A 7996-nucleotide genomic window follows, 5' to 3' on the forward strand; every position below is an offset into this window, starting at 1 on the left:
TATCTCTCGGATGTAGATTCTCGTGAGTCTCTCCATTTTGAAGTTTTTCTTGATCGGTAGGAAGTGGGCGGATTTAGTCAGCCGGTCGACAATTACCCAAATGGCGTCGTGCCCACTCGGAGACTTGGGTAATTTGGTGATAAAATCCATAGTAATTCTTTCCCACTTCCACTCAGGTATTTCCGGCTGGTGGAGAAGACCTGAGGGATTTTAATATTCGACCTTCACCTTGGCGTAAGTCAGGCACTTGCCCACGAAGGTAGCGATCTCTGCTTTCATGTTCGGCCACCAATACAGTTTCCTGAGATCGAGGTACATCTTGTCCGAGCCTGGATGAATGGAGTATCTAGTCTTATGAGCTTCGTTCATGACAACCTCCCTATAACCACCGAACTTTGGGGTCCAGATCCGGTCCATGAAATAACAGACTCCGTCTCCCTTGATCTCTAGGTTCTTTTCCATTCCTCTTAAGGCTTCACCCGACATGTTCTCTGGTTTCAAGGCTTCCAGTTGAGCCTCCTTGATTTGTGCGGAAAATGGGAATGGATAGTCATGGTCAGTGCCTTCACTCTACTACCTGGGTACTCCTTCCGACTGAGGGCATCTGTCACCACATTAGCCTTGCCGGGATAGTAGCGGATTTCGCACTCATAATCACTGAGTAGCTCAACCCATCGCCGTTGTCTCATGTTCAGTTCCTTCTGGTCGAAAATATGTTGTAGGCTTTTATGGTCAGTGAAGATAGTGCACTTAGTTCCGTAGAGATAATGTCTCCATATCTTCAGTGCGAAGACCACTGCTCCCAATTCTAGGTCGTGGGTTGTGTAGTTGACTTCGTGTGCCTTCAGCTGTCTTGAGGCATAAGCAATGACTTTTCCCCGTTGCATGAGCACACAGCCTAGGCCCTGATTGGATGCATCACAGTAGACAACGAAGTCCTCCGTCCCTTCGGGCAAAGACAAGATAGGTGCGCTGCATAGGGCCCGCTTCAATGTTTGGAACGCAGTGTCTTGCTTCTCACTCCAACAAAAGGGTACGCCTTTCTGAGTCAGAGTGGTTAAGGGTTTGGCAATTTTGGAGAAATTCTGGATAAATCTGCGATAGTAGCCAGCGAGACCCAAGAATTGACGGATTTCTGTGGGTGTCTTCGGTGCTGACCAGTTCTCTATTGCCTTGATTTTGGAGTTGTCCACGTATATGCCTTCCTCGCTTACCATGTGACCTAGGAAGGTTACTTTTCGAATCCAGAATTCGCACTTGGAGAATTTCGCGTACAGCTTCTCCGTCCTTAAGGTTTCCAGCACCGATATCAAGTGCTGTCGATGATCTTCTTTACTTCTGGAATAGACAAGTATATCGTCGATGAACACAATTACGAACTTGTCCAGGAAAGAACGGCACACCCGATTCATCAGGTCCATGAATACCGCCGGTGCGTTGGTTAGACCGAAGGGAATCACTACAAATTCGTAGTGACCATACCGAGTCCGAAATGTTGTTTTAGGAACATCACTCTCATGGACTCGCAGCTGATGGTACCCTGATCTTAGGTCTATTTTGGAAAAGTAACTGGCTCCCTGAATTTGATCGAAGAGGTCGTCGATTCGAGGAAGAGGGTAACGGTTTTTTACTGTGAGCTTATTCAGCTCTCGATAATCGATGCACATCCGAAAGGATCCATCCTTCTTTTTCACAAATATGATCGGGGCTCCCCAGGGTGAGGATCTCGGTCTGATGAATCCTTTGCTGAGCAGCTCATTGAGTTGACTGGATAACTCCTGCATTTCTGTCGGTGCTAGTCGGTATGGGGATTTAGCTATGGGGGTAGCTCCGGGGACTAAGTCGATGCGAAACTCGACTTGGCGTTCGGGAGGGATTCCCGGGAGATCTTTGGGAAAAACATCGGGAAAGTTGCAGACTTCGGGGAGGCTCTCGAGGTCTTTAGCTTCCTGCTTCTCGTTAATGACGTGGGTTAGGAATGCATAACACTCCTTTCGCAGGAGTTTCTGGGCTTTGATGCACGAAATGATACGAAGGTTTGAACTGAGTTTATCGCCGTAAATGACAAGAGTTTCATCAGAGGAAAGATTGAGACAGATAGCTTTTTCGTAACAAAGAATATCAGCATGATTGGGGCTCAACCAATCCATGCCGATGATGACATCAAAGCTTTTTATGGAAACTGGCATAAGGTCGATAGGAAATGAATGATCGTTCAAGGTAAGGGTACAGCCTACGTATATATCATTAGTGCTCTCTTTCTCACCGTTAGCCATCTCGACGGTAAATGTTTCAGTTAGTGGTTGAGGTTTATGTTTGAGAAGATGTTTGAATGCATGACTAACAAAACTTCTCTCCGCACCAGAATCAAAAAGAATGCATGCATAAGAGTTGTCGAGGAGGAACGTACCTGAAACAACTGTGGGATCAGCGACTGCCTCCTCTTGCCCTATCGTTAGCACTCTCCCCGTGCCACCTGCTGTTGTTGCCTTGGGGCAGTTTCTCTTATAATGCCCGACTTCTCCACAACCATAACAGGCTTGACCGACGCCTGCTCCAGATGCCTGATTGGTTGGTTGGACTGGTATTTTGCCACAGCTGGTGCATGACATTTCTCGACATGGGCTGGGATTATGATGATAATTACACTTGTCGCACCGAGGAAGGGTACCAGCATATTTACTGGTAGGTGCTTGAGTGGCAGGAGCAGCGACAGGAGTAGTAGCAGCGTGGACTGCCACCGTTTGCTGTTTCTTTGAGGGCTCCTGTGAAGACTGGCCCTTCCGCTGCTTCCAGAACTTTCTTTTCTCACCACTCCCTTTTGCTGGCTCAGGAACGGCCGTCATGTTATCAAGATCAACTCCGTGATCTATGAGAGTTTGCGCCAGACACTTAGCGCTGTCAAAGGTGTTTGGCCTAGCAGCCAAAACATTTCCTTTGGTGGGTTGTGTCAGTCCCCAAATGTATCTCTCTATCTTCTTGCTTTCCGGGGTGACCATTCCCGGACAAAGAAGTGTTAGGTCTTCAAACCTAGAAGTGTAGGCAGCAATGTCGGATTCCTTCATCCTTAGGTTCCAGAGTTCGTGCTCTAGTTTCTGCATCTCGCCCCGTGGGCAGTACTCAACTAGCATGAGTTCCTTTAAACTTTCCCAACCCATAGCATTTGCCACTGGCAGGGTTAGGGATTTGACCCGACCATTCCACCAGGTCAGTGCCCTGTTGGCGAAAGTGCAAGCGGCGAATTTTACTTTGTTGGCTTCAGAACAGGAACATATTTCAAAAATGGACTCGATCTTTTCAAACCATTGAGTCAGGGCAATAACACCTCCTTTGCCGTCGAAAGATGTGGGTTTCGCATTCATGAAGTCCTTATAGGAGCACTCCTTTTGGTGTCCCTGACCACCTTCATGATTTTGGGGATGAGTACCACTTCCTTGCCCACCAGATCCGCCATAATGAATTTGTGACATTGTGGCAGCCACAGCAGCAGTAACAGCTGCCTGGAACATAACGGGATCGAACTGAGGGGGCGATGGTGGTGGTGAAGTCTCGTCGTTTCTTCTGATAGGTCTTTTTCGGGGAGGCGTCTTGTTCTAGAAACAACCAGGAAGAAGAGGATGGTAAGTCCCCAAGATATATGAAACAAAATGTATCCCATCCTGATAATAAAGTGTTCTACCAAGCGATAAGCAAAGAAAGGTTACTAATGCAAGAAAGTTATCGCTAAGAAACGAATAGGTAGCAACACTAGGAATGAATTTTTACAATGTATTCGGCTCTGGCTAAAATACTCCTACAGTATTTTAAGTTGCATGTTTTGTTTTTTTGATACTTTGTTGAATGGATACTGGGTAAGTTTTAGGCCTGTTGCAACACCAAAGTCACTCCCAAACACATGTTGGTCATGTCTCGAATAAATATAGCTGATCAGGCTATATTGACCCTAGACATGATTACATAACTGCCCAGGTTTAACCGTAGTGTCCAACATCCAAAATACTTTTGTTTTGTTCTACTCATGATATTGTTTCTGGTATGTAGGTATACTTGTATACTTTTCGTAAAAATACTTATATTTTTAAAAGTATACTTTTAGTTCAGAGCACTTCGGCCCCTTAGTGTTTATAGTTATATACCATGTAAGGTTCGGTATACTTAGTTCACTATAAACAATAGCTCTGATACCAATCTGTCACACCCCGAAACCGATGGCGGAAACGTTCTGGGGTGGAGGACGTCATGCGTAGTATCACAACAGTTGTATCATAGTAAGCGAAGTAAACACAACCATTACATTATAATAGGAATATTTACATTATTTAAAAACATGGTTTATACATAACAGTATATAACAAAAGTAAAAGACGTGACTCCAAAATGCTCCGTTTTCTCCAAAAGTTGGCAAGAGTACCTGTCTATTGTTGCCCTGAGAATACAAGCAGTTTTGAAAATATCAGCATAAAGTTGGTGAGTTCATAAGCGTTTAGTTCTGGTGAAAGAAATGCTTCTTTGATCCTTTGAAAAGTATTTCCCAAGAAAATCCTGTATTTTCTTATAAAAGATGTTGGATTACCCATTCGTTATTCACTTAATAGCCTGTTTATGTAAGGTTGAGTTATCCCAGGAAAATCCTATATTTTCCTTAAAAGTTGATAGTTGGTTAACAGATCTGGAATGAAGTGTACAAGTATCTACCATACTTGTATCGTTAGATGTAGTTTCTTTGAAAAACCATGTTTGCTCTCTGTGAGGTGTATTAACCTTATTACATAAATAAAACTAATAAAATAGGTAGTGAACTAGATCCTAAGGGTATTATCAATACCCTCTAGTAATCAAATCAGTTATTACTTTGAGGTTAATTCACTTGATTCGTTATTACCAAAGTAAATCTCTGATATCTAGGTTGCGAGTTTTATAACCATACATTAAACTAGATATGGCACGTAACGGGGCCAGTATCCTTTTATGACTTTGTCACCCGTAGACCTGACGGTCCCACTGTAGCTAACAACGAGGTGCGGGATAGTCAATCCCGTATAGATCTATACACAATAGTCACGCTCTCCCTCCAAGAGATTCTGGTTATAAGGGTTAGTCCTACACTCACGAATCCGGTGGAGTGTTACCAACGACGTGTCTCCAACTTAAAATAACAAATTTACAACTAATAATATAGAAAATCTTGTTTATGGTTTGTATGAATCATTTGAAAAATATCACATTTTATGACAAGATTCACAAGTTTCCTTGCTTTAGTTCTGAAAAACTATTTCTACGAGTTGATTTCTTAATCGTTTGGTAAAACTGTTTTCTGTGTTAAAAGCATACTGAACATGTAAGTATTTTATACGGAATAATATACTTTGAGTACAAGTTTCCTTGTACTTTTGCTTGTATTCTCCCCCTGAAAACATGAAAAACTCATAAAAGGTGTAGGGGTATGAACTCACCGTTTGACGTAGGATCTGGGTGTATGATCGGTTACGAATGCTGAGTGTCAACCGATGTTTCGTACGCAAGTGGATCCTAACATGTGATAACACATATGTGTGTTAGAACTAGGGTGTTTCATGACTAAACATGACGGGAAAACCACCCTAAGTACTTGGAAATGCTTGTCGGGACCCTATATGATCAAACAAGGGAGGTGTACGGCCAAAAGAGTGTGTGTGCGGCCAGGGTGTGCGGTCAGCATGTGTGTGCGGTTACACACAGGAGTGTGCGGCCGTACAGAGGGCGTGTGTGGTCGTATAGGGGAGTGTGCGGTCGTACAGAGGGCGTGTGCGGTCGTACAGGGGAGTGTGCGGCCGTACATAGGGGTGTGCGGCCGTACACTCTTCATTTATGCTCAAAATGTCGATTTTCGGGTGTTTCAAGACCAAACTCTCACCTTGGAAAGTCTTTAAGGTGTGTACGGCCACCTTATGAAGGTGTGCGGCCGTACACCTTCAAGTGATGAAGAACACGAAGAACATGATGAGTTTTAAGCTTAGGTCAAGGTGATTTACCACTATAACAAGCTGAATGATGGAGTAATTCACGTTTTTGAGGCCTTTAGAGTGTTCTTGGATGAAGTTTTTAGAGAGAGAAAGTAGAGAGAGGAAGTAGAGTGCAGCCAAATGAAAGGAATGAATGAAGAGGGTCACCTTATATATATATATATATATATATATATATATATATATATATATATATATATATATATATATATATATATATATATATATATATATATATATATATAAGGGTGAGTGTGCAGCTGGAGGGTGGGTGTGCGGCCGCACACCCAGGTGTACGGCCGCACACCCAGGTGTACGGCCGTACACTCCTCCCGAGAGGGTGTATGGCCCGGTTTTGTCTCTATACGAATTGTTGACTCAATTATAATCTCATTCCCGGCTGTACTCAAGCTTGAAACAGTTAAACTAACACTTAAACGGCGTTAAAAGGTAACAGAAATCAAGTTAAATGTTGATAAAGTTGACCAAGTGTACAGAATAAAAGTTTCGGGTTGTCACACCCGCCTCCAGACGTTTCCGTCGTGCCGGTCCGGGGGTGTGACACCATCGTCGCTGAACGAAACGTGCTCAGTCTCTCCTCCAAAACCTCCAAGATACCCTCCTTGACCGATCTGAAGATCACAGGAGTCTGATCGAGAATGCAACGAGTAATCTCTGAAGAGAGAAACTCCCTAGTCTGCTTATCGAGCTGCCCGACTCCGGATCCTAAGCCTGAACCCTCCCCGACACCTGAATTGTCCACTGGTCTGCCTCGCAACACCATCATACTGAAAATATACCATAAAACCATCAAAATACACATCAAAATATACTAGGAAATCACAACCCTAAGAGCTCCCTGATTTCATCGCAGCTCCCCTTGATTCGAGAATAGATCCTCTGCTTCCAGTAGTACGGGCCCATACTACCGTTCATATCTATCCGTACTTTCCTCAAGAATTGCTTTGACTCCACCAAGTTACTCTAAATCCATCTAACCTTCCCTCACAGATAAGGCTCCCAACACTAGATTTCATCCTAGGTTTTCATAGGGCAACTCCACACCACTCTCCTCCACCAGCCGAAGAAGGAACTCTCGCTAACTTCCTCAAACTATCTCGCGAATACCATTACATATCACTAAAACTGGATAATTCTTTGAATGAGAGGTCTCACACTACAACGGTTGGACTCAAACAAGAGTTGCGCAATAGAGTTAAAACCTAACCTTCTAAAATTATTAAGTTCCCATAATATGTAACTTAGCATATTCGTTTACTAGTTTGCTGAAGTTAGTTAGAACTCCCAAAAGCACAAAGCAAGCAGCATTCAAGTATCAAGTATCGGAACCAAGCATAACCTAATCAGGCTATCCTATCATTGAATGATCAGTACTAGCATGCAAGTCTACAAGCTCATACAATAGGCATATAAATGCATCTCTCCTAACATTCTATCATGCAAAACTGAGCAGATCCTTAGCCCTAACTAGCATGCAATTCACAAATTCAAGCATATCAAATATCATGTATGGGTAATTTGGGAAAACTTACTTGAGCTCGGTCGATTGCATGCACCCACCTATTATCTCTTTTTTTAGAAATCCTTTTTATAAAACGATTTTCTTTTGAAAATTCTACCAAGTCCTTAGTTTGAGTTCAGACACACCCGAGAGTGTGCCCGGCTCTGATACTAACTTTTAACATCCCAAAATATGGTCCCAAAAATTTCAAAGTTTAAAATAGATAAAATAGCATTTCCAATATCATCTAAACATCTCAAATAAAACCAATATATCAAATGTCATAAAATCAGAGTAAAACATCATATGCGAAATACCAATGGTGTGTGCAATGCAGTCAACCCAAGCTCTTCCCTTTGCAACCAGAAGTACCTAAAACATAAATTGAAAACAGTTAGCACAAAGCTTAGTGAGTTCCCCAAACTACCCCATAGCTGTCACACCCCGGCCGTCGGCGGAAACACCGGGCAGT

Source organism: Lactuca virosa, chromosome 8 (assembly GCF_052849685.1).
Source record: "Lactuca virosa cultivar CGN04683 chromosome 8, Lactuca_virosa_CGN04683_v6, whole genome shotgun sequence".
NCBI lineage: Eukaryota > Viridiplantae > Streptophyta > Magnoliopsida > Asterales > Asteraceae > Lactuca > Lactuca virosa.